Genomic DNA, 16,916 nt, shown 5'->3' with positions numbered 1-16,916 from the left:
TGAAACTCCAACAGCTATTTGTTGGCGTTTCAGCGCTTTAGCTGCTATTTCTGAACTTCGGTATGTGGTGAAGCAACTGTTGCTGATCCCTTAATTATGTTTATATATATATATATATATATAAATGTGTGTATATGTGTGTATGGTGCATGTGTGTATACACGTGTGCGTGTGTGTATTGGCAACATAATTGTCATTAATTTATAATGGCACCAGTCAAGTGGTACTTAGCATAAGCTTTTAATCTACCCTAAAATACATCCTGACTATAGAGCATTATAGATATATTAAAACAGTTTATACATGCTGTTAGAGCGTCATGGAAGATGTAAGAAATGAAAATTTCAAACATTTTAGGAACATAGGGACTAAGGAATATCAGGTGGCCCTCATCTTTGTGTCTGTTTGGTTGCTCATCTGCTTATCTGTCTATGTATAGTTTGTATACTGATTTACAAACGTGTATGTGTGTGCAAAAGAGAGAGAGAGAGAGAGAGGGTGGGTGAGAGAGAGCTCACAAATCATTGAAATAGTGGTCTTCCTCACATATGAACTGGCCCCATGCCACATACACATTTGTTTAAACCTATGTACACATATACGCAAGAACATACTTGTTTGTAAGCAATATCAAGATATTGCTTTTTTTGTGTACCCTTGACATAACATGTATGGTTGTATACCTCACTTTCATTCTTCCTCTCTCTTTCACTCTCTCGCCCTCTCTTTACACACACACACACACACACACACACATATTTTAGTGTGCGGTGTGTCTGCCTCATGTGTGCAGATTAATCTCTATACACATGTTGTGAAAGGGCTGGAGAAAGCATCTTGATAAATCTTTATTCCAGGGTAAATTACAGTTAAGCTTCTTTCCTCTCCACCCTGCTCCTTTTTTTACAGAACCCAATGGTGACTCATGGCAACTGCTAACTGTTGTTATGCTATTATTATTGTTTTTCCTCTTTTTCTTTGTATTATATTTGTTTTCAGTATGATGTGTGTGAGTTGAGGGTATTGGATGGATAAAGTATTGTTGTTAGGTTGCTGTGGCAAAGACAGCTGGCGAAGATCCAGCATCCCTTCCTTATTTATTTATTTATTTATTTATTTATCTATTTAATCTTCCAGATGAGATGCTTAGCAGTTCAGCATAATGTATTCTATATCTTACTGAACAATGGGTCTAGCCACAAAGACATGGGTATTCCCTACCTTCCCTTTCCTATTCACACTCCTTGTATCATTAGCAATACGACAACCACCACCTCCACTACCACCGCCACAACCAGAGAACCGATAAGTTGTTGCTCAAGCTACTAGAAATAGCAGCCAAATCTCCCTCAAACTACCCCTTACTGTCTTAAGAAATTTTTAAAAAGAAAAGGCTGCATTAGATTATATAATCAAAGAAACGAAATGCCTGAAACAAAAAAAGATGGATGGAATAGTCTTTGATGAATTGTTCTTAATTATTGGTTTGCTCCAGAAGGACTGACCAGGAGTTAAATAACACAGCGACAACAGTAATAGGAACATCACTAGTTTTGCCAATTAACTAGCTTCCTCTATATAGAAGCACACACATGCAAAGGGAGAGAGAAAAGCATACCCTTAGAAAATGTGTGTTGGAGTTACTTAAAGGATTTAGAGAAGAGGAAATCAAAACCCTAAACAGGACCTGTCAAACACCATATTATCTAGTTTGTGTGCTGAGAGCTCATTTACATATGGAGATGGTTGGGTTATGTAGTGGGAGAGGGTTTACTTCTGTGTGTGAAGGGTAAAGAAAAGTTTTTTTTTCCTCTCAAAAATCTATCAAAAGGTTGTTTTCTTTTTAACCTTTTCTGGAATTTCTCTTTGTAAATGTCTTTTATTTTATTATTTCATTTACACTAGTCTGAAGTTCAGTGGTTCAGTGAAAACTCAGAAATGGCAAAATGGCAGATAAAATGCCTTGCAGAATTTAGTTTACTAACTTCCTTTTCCATCCTCAGTTGAACCCCTTTTTTCCGGAAATCAGATATATTCACTCAAATCTTCATTAACCTTTACAGTAGAAAGCAGTTTTATATACCAATCTATCTTTTGTTGAGGAATGTCATGTTTGAAACTATTTTTTGTTGAGATATGTCAGGTTTATTGAGGCAATGTGACATGTGGAAAATACCAATTCTATTTTGGCAGTTTGCCTCCCTACCTCACATTCACCTTCCCATGCAATATTGCAAACCACCCACTGTTACTCAGCTTGTATCTTGTGGGGCCACCTGGGCACCTTATTACTATTATCTATATCTTACAGCTCCTATTGATCATTTTCTCTTTCTCCTCACCACTTTTCTATTAGATGTGAATAACCGTGCAGTTCCCTCTGCAGAAATCTGCTCTGCCATCCACCACCCATCCCCAGTAATTTCCTCGTCCCTAGCATGAAGTCGACCCCCCCCCAACACCAGGGCTCAAAGTCCTATAAACTGCATGACAACCTCAATAGTGGAATTAGCACACAAAAAAAAACGCCCAGTCCATGCAGTAAAGTGGTTGGCATTAGAAAGGGCATCCAGCTATAAAAACCATATCAAAGCAGACACTGACACTTGATACACTCCTTGGATACATTGGATCCTGTCAAGTCATCTAACCCATGCCAGCTTGGAACACAGACATTACATGATGATGATTTTTAGCAACATTACTGAAATAACCATGAAATTTAATTTTGTAGTTAAAGGATTTGCCTTTTATCTCCTTAGTATCATTAAGATAAGTACCCATTGACGATACCTACTTCTCTTTGAACAATTGAGGGAACCTTAATCTCAATAGCTTGGCCTGCTAGAGACAAAAATTCACAGCCTGTTGTTTTTAAAAAAATCATTTTCTTATTTGTTTATTTGGATTTGTGAGAGGAAAACGAACAGTGGCTGTGACTTTTTAAAGGGCTTTTATAACTGGTAAAAGGAAAGGAAAAATTTAATCTTCAGCCTGGTTCGAATGCTTGCAACAAACTGGATTTCATTGGTGGTATCCAAGAACCAGCTGTTAATGTGAAACTGAGTGACAAAGAAAATAAAGATACAATGTTAACACGTGGGATGGCTTTTGATGATGTGTCTAACCAAGGATTACAAAATAGCCAAATTATTGCACTTGTGTCAGTTTAAGAAATCATTATTTACATTGGTTTAGGAATGTGAAGAACTAAGATAACATTTATCTTTAATTGTTTCAGCCATTGAACTGTGATAATGCTAGGACACCACCTTGTAGAGTTTAGTCAAACAAATTGGTCCCAGTACTCATTTTCAAGTCTGGTACTTATTCTTTCATCTCATTTACTGAACCGCTGTTACAGGGACATAAAACCAACAGCAGTTGTCAAATGGCAGTGGGGACAAATATGAAGACACATGCACATGCATGCATGCATACACAGACACACACATATTATCATCACACATAACATCGTTGTCACCATTGCCATCATTGTCATCGCCATCGTTGTCATCGCCATCATTGTCATCACCTTCTATATCTAGAATGTCCTCAGGTCTTTAGTATCAAACTGCAGTATTAAAAATTATACAAATCTCCAAACAGGAGGTCATCACATAGTTCCAAAAATTCCACTTTCTTTCACTCAAATATGTACCAGGTAACTGCCTAAATTTCAAGGAGCTACCTCTCTTCAGTGTTCTCCATCACAATATAAGGGATCAGCTATCTGGCTTCCATGCCAGTAGCACATAAATAGCACCATTTGAGCGTGATCGTTACCAACGTCGCCTTCCTGGCACGTGAAAAGATATTCGAGCGAGATCATTGCCAGTGCCGCTGGACTGGCTCCTGTGCAGGTGGCACGTAAAATACACCATTTTGAGCATGGCCGTTGCCAGTACTGCCTGACTGGCCTTCGTGCCGGTGACACGTAAAAGCACCCACTACACTCTCGGAGTGGTTGGCATTAGGAAGGGCATCCAGCTGTAGAAACTCTACTAAATCAGATTGGAGCCTGGTGTAGCCACCTAGTCCACCAGTCCTCAGTAAAATCGTCCAACCCATGCTAGCATGGAAAGCGGACGTTAAGCGATGATGATGTGTGGAGTGGATACCAACACTTCTAAAAAGGATTTGGACAGTGACTGCTTGAACTCCCTCACTCAGCAAATATGAATGCAGTCCTAAAATAGATGTCAATGGCAGTGACCGACCATGACCACAGCGAGAAGCTTGAAACTAATAAGCGAATTAAACAAAAGAATGTGTGTGCAGAGATGTTTTATCTTTTATCTTTTGCTTGTTTCACTCATTAGACTGTGGTCAGGCTGGGGCATCGCCTTGAAGAATTTTTAGTCAAATGAATTGACCCTAGTACTTATTCTGTTATTTCATTTTTTTAAAGCTTGGTACTTATTCTATTGCTATCATTTGCTGAACTGCTAAGTTATGGGGATGTAAACACACCAGCACTGGTTGTCAAGCAGTGATGGGTACAAACACAGACACAAACATGCACACACACAAATAAATACACACTCACAGACACGCACACACACACACACATATATACACACACACAATGGACTTCTTTCAGTCTCTATCAACCAAATCCACTCACAATGCTTTTGTTGGTCGAGGTGCCATGCAGTGAGACTGAACTCAGAACATGTGCTTGGTAAGCAAATTTCATACCACACAGCCATGCCTGCACCTTGCACCTATACATACAATTTTCTCTTTTATCTCTTTCTTCTCAACCATCTCTCATCTTCCTCACTCCTTGTTTTTCTTCTGATAAGGGACAAGCAGCAAAAATGTTGAGACTCCCTCTCACTTACTTTTTAACAGTTAAACTAAAATGATATTTGTTGAAACTTATTTCTCCTGTGTTGTCTTGTTTCATTTTGTTATTGTTCATTGTGATATATATCATCAAAAAAAGGAGTACTCCATTAGTTATGATGACGTCAAGGGTCCTAGCTGATACTTTCACGGAACAGCTTGCTCATGAAATTAACGTGCAAGTGGCTGAGCACTCCACAGACATGTGTACCCTTAATGTAGTTCTCAGGGAGATCCAGCGTAACTAGGCTGGCCCTTCGAAATACAGGTACTACTCATTTTTGCCAGCTGAGTGGACTGGAGCAACATAAAATAAAGTGTCTTGCTCAAAGACACAACGCTTCGCCAGGAATTGAACTCACAACCTTACACTCCTGAGCCAAATGCCCTAACCAATAAGCCACGTGCCTTCACATATGTCATCATAATCATCATCGTTATCGTCATCATCTTTGTCATAATTTTTATTTCTGTTTTTCCATGCTTCTATGAATTGGATGAGTCTTCTTCAGTACAGTGTCATGCCACATTTGACAGTTTTTGTCATCTCTTTTGTGAGATCAGTCTTTCCACTTCTTACCTTACCATGACTTCTTTAGTCTTCTTTTACTGGCTTCATTTAGTACCTCTTCATCCATTTGTCATCTGCCATACATATCCCATTTGATATTTCTTATAGCCAGTTTTTCTTGCAGCTCATTTATGCTCTCTTGCTCATGCACTCTAGCATTACGCACCCAATAGAATACTAACATTTGCTTTCAGTCTTCACTTGCTCTCTGTATTCAGTGCCCATGTTTTGCTACTATGCATCTTACATTTTGTATACAAGCCTCATCAGTCCTAACCCCTTATTTGAAGAATGAATTCCTTTGTTGCCTGCTAGGTAATAATATCTTCCTAAATATTTGTACTTTCAGGGCCTAGTATCTAAACTGCAACATCAAGTTTTGATATCAGGACTACTAACAAGCTTGTTTACATATACACACACTTGCCAAAAACTAGTATCAACAAATATTTAAACTTACCCTGCATTCACACATGTAATTATTTCTTTACACTACAAAGGACATCTGTACACTACACACATAAATACATTTTGACACACTAACTGTTAGCAATTTAATTAAAATATTTTCATACACACAATTCATATCAAATATATAGAAATACAAATATACATTTTAAACTTTACCAGAAAGAATTTTTAAACTTTTTAATTCTCTGGACAGTTTCTCTGCGTCATTAGTAATCCAGAGAGAATGTCTGGAGAAAATTCTTATATAATTCTTGTAAACTAATAAAAACAATACAGTGCTAAGGTGAACTACAACTCTTTGGAAAAGGTTAAAAGAGGGACAGAAAGCAGCCATAAGTCAAGTAAAATGACACCAATGTAAACTAGAAGCACATGCACAGTACACAGAATAAAACATAAAAAGACAGAAAAGTGAACAGTATAAAAAGAGCTATAAAGAGGAAAGGATGCATCAGGAGTAGTACTGGTGAATTTCAGGCTACATAGAATTTTTGAGGGATGCAGTGTCCTGACAACTAAACTGACGCAAGTGATTTATTCCAAGCTTCAACAATACTGAGCATGAACAAATGTTTCAAAAATATCATGGATGCTGTATTGTTTTTGATTCTATAAACATGTCTACGAATGGTAGAGATATTGAATTTAAAAAAGGTAACCAAAGATATTGTTGGAAAAATGGTGGATGAATTTGTGGGCTTTTGCTAAGTCAGCTGGTGTATGTCAGAACTTTAATGTATTGATACCCAGAGAAACAATGCATTCTAAGATATGGTAAGAGACTGACAGAGGGTATTTGTCTGGTTGCATGTCTTTGAAGAGCTTCCAGCAGATTGATATTTTGATGCAAACTGTGAGGACATACCATAACTGTATATATAACTTTAGATAGATAGCTGGTGAACAACTGACAGTGCTTTACTGAATGATACTAAGACACCTTTGGCCTTTTTTGAAGATTTTTAGAAATGTGGGTCATCCAATGCTAATCATTGTTGACAGTAATGCCTTGGTCATTGTGAAGGGAATTGATAAATTCCAAGCTAGGAATTCAACATCTAGCTTTCTGAGTGACCACTGAGCTACAAAGCAATGCACTCCTTAAAAAGCCTTCTCCAGGGGGACAAATGCTAGGTGTAGTGGCTTACAATTAGCTACAGACTTGTACTCTAGCAAGAGAGCATTGGTGGTATCTTACTCTGGCATAAACCTAACCCTTTTTCAGCAGAAAGTAGATATATCCACTCAAATTTCACTACTCTTAACTGTGGAAAGTAGTTTTATATACCAACCTACCTTTTGTTGAGGAACATCATGTCTGAAACTATTTTCTGTTCTGGTGTTATGTAAAAAGCACCCATGCTGGTGCCATGCATTAAGCACTGGTGTTAGTGCCACATAAAAAGCACCCAGTACACTCTGTAAAGTGGTTGACATTAGGAAGGGCAACCAGCCATAGAAACCATGCCAAAACAAACAACTGGAGCCTGGTGCAGCTCTCCAGCTTGTCACTATGTAAAATGGGTGTTAAATGATGATAATGTAGTTTGCAGAAAATACCAATTCTATTTTTTTGGTAGATGTTTATCATCATTATTGGAATAACCATGAAATTCAATCTCACAATGAAAGGGTTAAGTTTATCTATTCTAAGTTGATAATCTTTCTAGTCAGTGGTACTATGATTCTTCCTGTTACTTTCATAGCCTGGTCCATCATTTTGATGTTGTGTAGTTGGTGCTTCTTTTGAACTAGCAGCAGTGTATAATAATACGGCTATGCTAGTCATATTAGGTGAGACACTTCTATGTACTACCTGATTGACTGTGAATTACTAATCCATGTCCTACTTCACCGGATATTTTTAGCTTCATGGTCCAGCTAAACAGTAACAAACTAGTGAGGTACATGATGATGATTGTGGCAGTGGTGATGGTGGTGATGCTATTAGTCATGGTAGTGATGTCGGTGGTAGTTGTGGTGGTGGTGCTGCTGATGACGAAGATGATGATAAATCATGATGGGGATGGTGATGTTGCGGCTGAGTATTAGGATGATGACAACTATGATACTGATCATTGTAATGCTTGTGGTAGTGATGATGTTGACGGTGGTGATAATAATGATTATTGTGATATTAGTGGTAGTCATGACAATGGTGGTGGTGGTGGTGGTGATGATGACGATGATGATGACTCTTAATAATGGTATTAATATTTATGAGGAAATAACAGTAACGTTAATTAATGATAATGAAAATTGTATTATAATGTTTATTTCACTACATTTATAAAACTGCCAAAATCTGCCACATTTTCTAGTTTGGATTCACCAGTCTTCCCTCCAAACGTTAAATTTAGAACAGGGGGGGGGCTGTAATATTTCTTGAAGTTTATGCAAGAAACATGCATGGTTTTTCTTGAAATGTAAACAGATATTTCATTCCTTCATTCCTCCCATTTTCCTTGTACATTGCCACAAACTTTACATTCCTTTTTCAAGAAAGTTGTGTTTGTGTACATGCTCTTGTGTAAATGTGTGTGAGTGCATGCATTTGTGTGTGTGTGTGTGTGTTTGTTCTGTCTCAGCATCTCGCCTCATTTTTACCCAACATGCTGAGTAACTAACACCTTTCATTGAACATAGCCACCCTATTTGCTTGCGTTGTTGCGATAAAGAGCAGTTGCTAAATGAGACTTTAGAGTGAGTTAGTTAACGCCAGCTCCCTTCGATCCCTACTCACTTTTTCTTTTTTGCCTTCCCTTCCTCCTTGCCTTTTCAGTTTTTCCCTCTCACTCTACCTGACAAGTGTGCTAGCAAAGTGGCAGTCGGTGCTTGCACAATTCTGTTTCTGCTCTGCTCTACTCTGCTCTGCTCTACTCTGCTCTGCTCTACTCTGCTCTGCATTCACCTTGTAGAATCCACGACAACAAGAACCGATCTATGTAAACTAGACATTTGTTGATATGTTATGAATAAAAAAAAAAACCCTCTTGTAATACTTGACGGCGGGTCAATATGACCTTACAGTTTGCATCAAGTGGATTTCTCCATTTTAAATTTATATATACATACATATATATATATACATACACACACGCACACTCATATATATATATGCACATATATACACACATACATGCACACACACATACATACACATGCGCCTGTGCACATATATCAAGTATTCAGATGAGCTGTATTGATTTTACATATTGTGTGTGTAGGCACATGTTTATATCTAATTATGCATTTGAATCTATGTCGGCATGTATGTACCTGGATATTCCCTAGTAGCATCAGTGCTGCTTAGCAACGACTGACAAGAATAATACTGTTGGGATATTCTGACATCTTTGTGATCTCCAATCAACAATTGATATAAGGAATGTCCCACTGCAGCGTAAAGTGAAAATTCAATTATAGTGTAGATTTGCATGTATCTGCAGAAACTCATTCCTGAATACGTATGCATACATGTGTGTGTGTGTGTGTATACATATATACATACATACATATATGTGTATGCTGTGTGTGTGTGAGTGTTTCTGTGTGTGTATATAAATATATACATATATATATATATATGTACATACATATATATAGATACAGACTGATTGACTGATAGGTTCATAGATTTAGATATATTACACTCATATATGTGAATATTACTTATATATATATGCATGCATATATATATATATATATATATATATATATATATATATATATATATATATATATATATATATATATATATATATATATATATATATACATATACATATACATATACACATATACATATATGCACATATATATATATATTCACATATACATATATATACATACATTTATATATATATATACATATACAGATGCACATGTGTGTGTGTATATATATATATATATATTGATAGAAATGGCAAGACAACAAAAGAATGAAAGAGACCTCGATATTATATAAATAGAGGAATTTATCTGTAAATATAATACGTGACAATTATTTGGTAGCCATGATAAAACTCCGAGTTTTATCATGGCTACCGAATAATTGTCACATATTATATTTACATATATATATATATATATATATATATATATATGTATATATATATATATACTCTTTTTACTCTTTTACTTGTTTCAGTCATTTTTTTACTGTGGCCATGCTGGAGCACCGCCTTTAGTCGAGCAAATCGACCCCAGGACTTATTCTTTGTAAGCCTAGTACTTATTCTATTGGTCTCTTTTGCCGAACTGCTAACTTACGGGGATGTAAACATTCCAGCATCGGTTGTCAAGCGATGTTGGGGGGACAAACACACACACACATATATATACATATACATATATATACGACGGGCTTCTTTCAGTTTCCGTCTACCAAATCCACTCACAAGGCTTTGGTCGGCCCGAGGCTATAGTGGAAGACACCTGCCGAAGGTGCCATGCTGTGGGACTGAACCCGGAACCATGCGGTTCGTAAGCAAGCTACTTACCACACAGCCACTCCTAGACTAACCCCTTCAAGGCTGTGCTCTAGCACTGTTGTAACAGTTGAATCGTACTCCCTCTTCTTTTTGACTCTATTTATTCTTTCCTTTTTATATATGTACATACATAGACAAGGTGCGGTGAATGAATTGTTGTCTAAATTACACAAAAATGAAAATAAGACTGACATCTCATTTAAACAGATATATTTAGCAAAATTACATAAAAATATCTTGAAATACTAAAGAGTATTTAGTACTGGCATGGGTTGGACAGTCTGATTGAGCTGGCACCCTGGAAGGCTGCGCCAGGTTCCAGTCTTATTTGGCATGATTTTCTAAGGCTGGATGCCCTTCCTTATTTGGCATGGTTTTCTATGGCTGGATGCCCTTCCTAACGCCAACCACTCTGAGAGTGTAATGCGTGCTTTTTACATGCGACAGGCATGGGTGCCAGTTGCGTGACAACGGTATCTGCTACAGCTGCAATTTTACTTGGCTTGATGTCTTCTCAAGCATGACATAATGCTGAAGGTCTTGGTCATTGCCCCTGTGAAGCCCAACACTTGAAAGGATTTCAGCCACTTTGCCTCCATAAGGCACAACACTCAAAAGGAACTCAGTCACATCACCTCTGTGAGGCTGAACACTCAAAAAGACTTCAACCACTTTGTCTCCACGACCATTGCCACAATCAAATGACTGAAACAAGTAAAAGAGTAATAGTTGTAATTTTTTTAAGTCTGATATTTATTTTGACGATTCATTTGCTAAGTTACAGGGATGTAAACAAACCAACATTGGTCGTCAAACATTAGGGTGAGACAAACACACTGACACACACAAACGTATACACACACATTCGTATTCACACACACACACATACATACATACACACATACACACACGCATATGTATGTACACATGTGTGTGTGTTTATAAGGTTGGGTCAAAGGTATGAACCAAAACATTTGATATTTTATTGATATTACATTATTATCATCATCATTATATATATATATATATATATATATGTATATGCATATATACAGGGTGTGAATTGGTGGTATACTATAATACTGCTGACTATCTGGTAATTCTAGGGCTGAATGAGCTCTATTTTGTACTCTTATATGTTCTTCATGAAATACACCTCAACATATGTATGTATGTATGTATATATATATATATATATATATATATACATACATACATACATACATACATACATACATACATACATACATACATACATACATACATACATACATGCATGCATACATACTTACATACATACATGTGTGTGTGTGTGTATATTGTGTATATGACTGTTGTGCTGCTGGAATCATCCCAGAATATTCAGATCACTAACATAAAATGTATTATTCCACTGACTTCCACATTACAGTAAAATTTTTAGGAGTGTAACAGCTTCATAATTGCTGGAGATGCTTGTTAATATAAATAGAGAGAGCGTGTTGCGGCCTTCCAACCTGCCTAGGAGAGCAGTACCCCCAAATGCATGCTGGCTCTAATTGTGATGACTCACCCAACACCTGTCAGTAAGGAAAGGTCATACTTTAAGGTTGCCTTTGTACCTCATCAAAAAAGTAAATTTTTTAATTAGTGGTAGACAATGCCTTGGGCCATTTAGAGAAAAAAAATGTTTATGAAATTTACATCTCTTCTAACTGGCCTATATTTAAAAAAAAAGAATTAATGCTATGGCTACCATTCAGAATGAAACTAGAAGAGGACCTTTATGGAACAGTGATAAGAAAATAAATAGTTAGATATATATTTTTTTTCTTTCTTTGTTTACATGTGTTCCCTGATATTGATGAAAGATGAAATTATTTATTAATTTGGCAATCAGTATGAAAGCTATTAAAAGATTTTGTGTTGGAACGCCAGCTTTAGCCAGATATTAGAAACAGATATGTTTCTACCTCCAAGCTGTGTCATACACCTTTGTCTCATCCTATTGTAACCATTGCTACCACAACAGGCTCTGTTACTAAACTTATTGACTGTTTATTGCTCCGTCCTTTTAAAATTATTAGTTAATAACTCTCATATGGAGAATATAACACTTTTCCCAACCCTTTTCCTTCAAAATTACTTCCCAGAATTCCCTCTCTGCTCATGTCCCCTTATCATAAAACTAAGCTGGACATCAATGGCATTAACATAATTTTTGCAGGAACAAAAATATAATACCCCTTGTCTATAAGGTGTTGAAAAAGCTATGGGTGTTATCTACCATCTTTGTTCGTCCAATAAATTAGATTAGATAACTCTGTATCATTCAATTTTGGTTAAACTTTAAACTTCTGCATTCAGATTTAAAGTTGGGATGGGGGTGGGTCCTTCATTCAGGATTCTCTTTTTTTCTTTCTTCTTTCCTTTTTTTTTTACTTTTTACTACAGAACTTTGTTCTCATTTTCCAAAAACTGTCAGATCCATGTCAATATTTTAACCACTGCTGAGGGAACATCTCAATGGTTACTGAATTTGCTAGAAAGTAGCAGTCAATCTTCCTCAAAATGCACCTAAATGTCTTTAAAAAATAGTAGTTCTAAATATACCTTATCTAAGTAAAAGGACAAGGTGGTCATGCTGGAAAGCTTTTAATTGTAGATTGTCTCAATCATGGCTGATCTAGGTTTAAACAATAACAACACAGAAGTTGGCTAGAAAATCTCTGGAAGATTGGGCAGATATTAATGATCTCAATGAATTATTTATTCACTTTTTCCTATAACAAAGCTGATAAATTTTCATTTTAACATGTGACTAACTGTAAGCACATGCCATTAGAAAGGCCCCAAAAGGCCAAAATCCATTTGGTGCTGTCACTGGCTTCTGCTGGTATGAATTTTTGTCTCTTTCTGATATTTATTGGTTTTAACACAGCGCATCTATCAGAGATGTTATCTCAGGACAAATACTGCAGTAACTGGCCTATCATCAGTGTATATACATTAAGTATGATACATAGATAGCTATTTTAATTAAATACTGCCTCAATTGCATATACTGGTTTTGTAATCAACCAATCAGTAATTCATAACATTAGTGAATATTTTATTCCATTTTTCTCATATCAGAATAAGTGAATTTTCATCCATGCATGTGCCTGGCTGCAAGTATACACCATTGGCTACAATGTCTCTGGTTCTCTCATTGGCTGCTGCCGGGACAAAATTTCATCTCTGGTATTTATTATGTTTTTAACACAGCAAATCCATAAGGGATGTTATCTCAGGAAAATAATGCAGTTACTGGCCTATTGAGAGTGTATATATATTAAATACGATATATAGATAGTTATTTTAATTAAGTACTGCTACAATTGCATATACAAGATTTTTAATAGGTCATGCAGCAATTTGCAACATCAGTGAATACATAGATGGCTATTTTTTTTATATAAGTGTGTGTGTGGTGGGGGTACATATATATGACGATACACAAATGCACACAGGCAGAGTCATTATGTATCTATGATAGTAAGAATGAGAAAGTATTGCCTTTAGCAAAATTTTGTCAAGTGTATCATATAAGAAATTTTAGTTTGAATTTAGTTTCAAAGTTTAAATTTATAGCTTGAATGTACTATTCTATGTTGAAGAGTTTCTAGTCTCTATCCTAGATACTTAGATATTTTATTTTTGTTTCATGTTGTACTGTATATTGGTCCATCATTGGGTAGTTCCAGAAACATATCAGTTTTTCTATGAGAAGTTATTCTACTCATTTCTATTTCTTGAGAAAAGGACATTGTAAGTGGTCTCCTGCAACCTTTCTTACAGCACAATATAGACCAGTGGTTCTCAACAAGGATCCTTATAAGATTCTGGGGCTTCACACATGCAAAATAGTACACTGGAGATGCACATATGTACTTTAGGGGTTCATGAAAAAATTTTGTTTTAGATGTATTTATTGTAAGAAACAACTAGGTTTGTTTCTCTAACATTTTACATAATTCAAACTACACATGTGCGAAACGCAAAATAGGAATTTTAAAAGAAGTATCTATAAAACTAGTTCTTAAATGTTGAATAGCTATGGGGGTCTACCAGAATGGAATAGTAATCTAAAGGGTCCATAGTTTAAAAAAATGGTTGAAAACTACTGATATAGACAATTCAGAAAGAGAGACAGACAGAGAGACTGAAGAAATGAGACTCCAGTACTTGACTAGTATTTTATCAATCCTGGAAGGATGAAAGTCAAAGCTGACTTCAGCATAAAATTCTCACACATAGAAGGAAAAAAGTGTTTGAATGTATATTCACACACCACATGTGAATATCTGATCCAGAATTGTTATTTTCTCTCTTTGTTGTAAATACCTTTTCAAACATCATGAATTCCACAACTTCAGTTTTCCCAGCCACTGACAATAGTTTTCTCATCCACTGATTACAAAATAGTAACATTGTTTATTTCACACAAAAATAAATAACTAAAAACATTTTCCAGAGACAGTCTCTAAAATCTCCCAACTTCAGTTTCTATAATAGAATGAAAAGACAATTGTCTTGTAAAAAAAAGTAAATGGGAGGTAAATGTATGTATGCATATGTATGTGCATTTATGCATGTATATGTCTGTTTGTGTGTGTATATGTATGTGCGCACACGTGTGTGTGTGTGCCTGAGTACCTCAGAACATTAAAAATATCTTGCTTGAACATTCTTTCTTTCTGTCCCATAACTTGTCTCCTAAAAATATACCAACTCTTGTTTTCTTAGGATTTTCACCTAGTAAAAGAAAAAAAAATCCAATGTCAACAAGCTAATTGTAGAAGACACTTACCCAAGGTGCCACATAGTGGGATTGAATCCCTGACCACATAGTTAGGAAATAAGTTCCTTAACCATACAGCCACACTTGTGCCTATGATATAGTAAACTGAAATTAAATGAAACAAAGGGAAATATTTCCCACCAGGTAAAGAAATAGAAATACTGGGACTTAGTCAGTGAGGCCTTTGTGAAGGGCTGGCATGCAGCTTCATTCCCCATTGAAGTTGGCTGCTGCAGTTTTCCATCTGGATCAGTGCATTATTTTCAGCAGAAAATAGGTCTGGAACCCAGACAACTGAAGAAAGACATGAAGAAAATAGGCACAGTAGCTGAAACTAGCTCAAGATGGTTATGTTTGATAAGATACTGCATTGGAACCCTTCCATAGGTGGTGACTAGCTCAGTCCTTGCTGTCCCACTCAGGTAAAGCATACAGGCTAAAGGGGTGAAACACTTGTGACCTTGAGATATCTGCTGATGATACAGAAAGGCTTCCAGTATTGCACTGAATTTAAAAGAGCTTGCAAAACCACTTGAGTAGCTCCTGCAGTTTCAGTGTGGGGTGAAGTACCTCTAATATATATTTCACCCTATTATGTTCAGTTAAAATACCCTCAACTGTAAAAATATAGAAAATGTTTTGTTTATTTAGTAAAGCACTCAATGGTATTAACTGAAATAAATGTAATTGAGAAACTATTTAACATCACAGCTTAAATGTGACTATGAACAGCTTATATTTTTTTCTACTCTAGGCACAAGGCCTGAAATTTTGGGGGAGGGAGCAGTCGATTAGATCAACCCCAGTATGCAACTGGTACTTAATTTTTCGATGCCGAAACGATAAAAGCAAAGTCAACCTCAACGGAATTTGAACTCAGAATGTAAAGACAGATGAAATACCGCTAAGCATTTTGGCCAGCATGCTAATGATTCTGCCTGCTTGCCACCTTATGAACAGCTTATATTGAATAGAGTTAGTAACTATACTTGTATTGTTATGTTACATTATCTGCAACACTGTATACTAGTGAGATCCATTATAATTTGTTTATCTATTCGTTTAGTTAATAAATAGTTAATAAGCATTGTCAATGCTTCCAGGGACTTTGTACTATTTCACAATAAACATCTACCCCAAGTGATTCCTTTCCAGTAAGATGCCAGTGCCACATAAAAAGTACCTGTGGCGGTGCTCTATAAACTCACCCATGCCACCCAACACACTCTGTTAAGTGGTTGGCACATAAAAAGCACCCACTACACTCTCAGAGTGGTTGGCGTTAGGAAGGGTATCCAGCTGTAGAAACCTTGCCAGATCAGACTGGAGCCTGGTGCAGCCTACTGGCTTGCCAGTCCCCAGTCAAACCGTCCAACCCATGCCAGCATAGAAAGCGGACGTTAAACGATGATGATGATGTATATATATATATATATAGAGAGAGAGAGAGAGATAGATAGATAGATAGATAGATAGATAGGTATGTATGTGTATATATACATATACACACACACACACATGCACATCGTCGAACTGTCCAACCCATGTTAGCATGGAAAACAGACGTTAAACAATGATGATGATGATATATAATATATATATATATATATATATATATATGTATGTATATATATTATTTCTATCTTCTATCTTCAACATGTTTCTGTCATTTAGACTGCGGCCAAGCTAGGGCATCACCTAAGATATA

General features: G+C 36.3%; 1 protein-coding gene across 1 annotated transcript in view; it reads left to right on the top strand.

Moving 5' to 3' along the window:
* LOC106877910 (uncharacterized) overlaps positions 1 to 16,916 on the top strand; it is a 102,088-nt gene that overhangs the window by 16,337 nt on the left and 68,835 nt on the right. The window lies entirely within an intron of this gene.

This window comes from Octopus bimaculoides, chromosome 2, assembly GCF_001194135.2.
Source record: "Octopus bimaculoides isolate UCB-OBI-ISO-001 chromosome 2, ASM119413v2, whole genome shotgun sequence".
NCBI lineage: Eukaryota > Metazoa > Mollusca > Cephalopoda > Octopoda > Octopodidae > Octopus > Octopus bimaculoides.
Note: the sequence above shows the minus strand (reverse complement) of the source record. Positions and strands in the feature narration are given on the sequence as shown.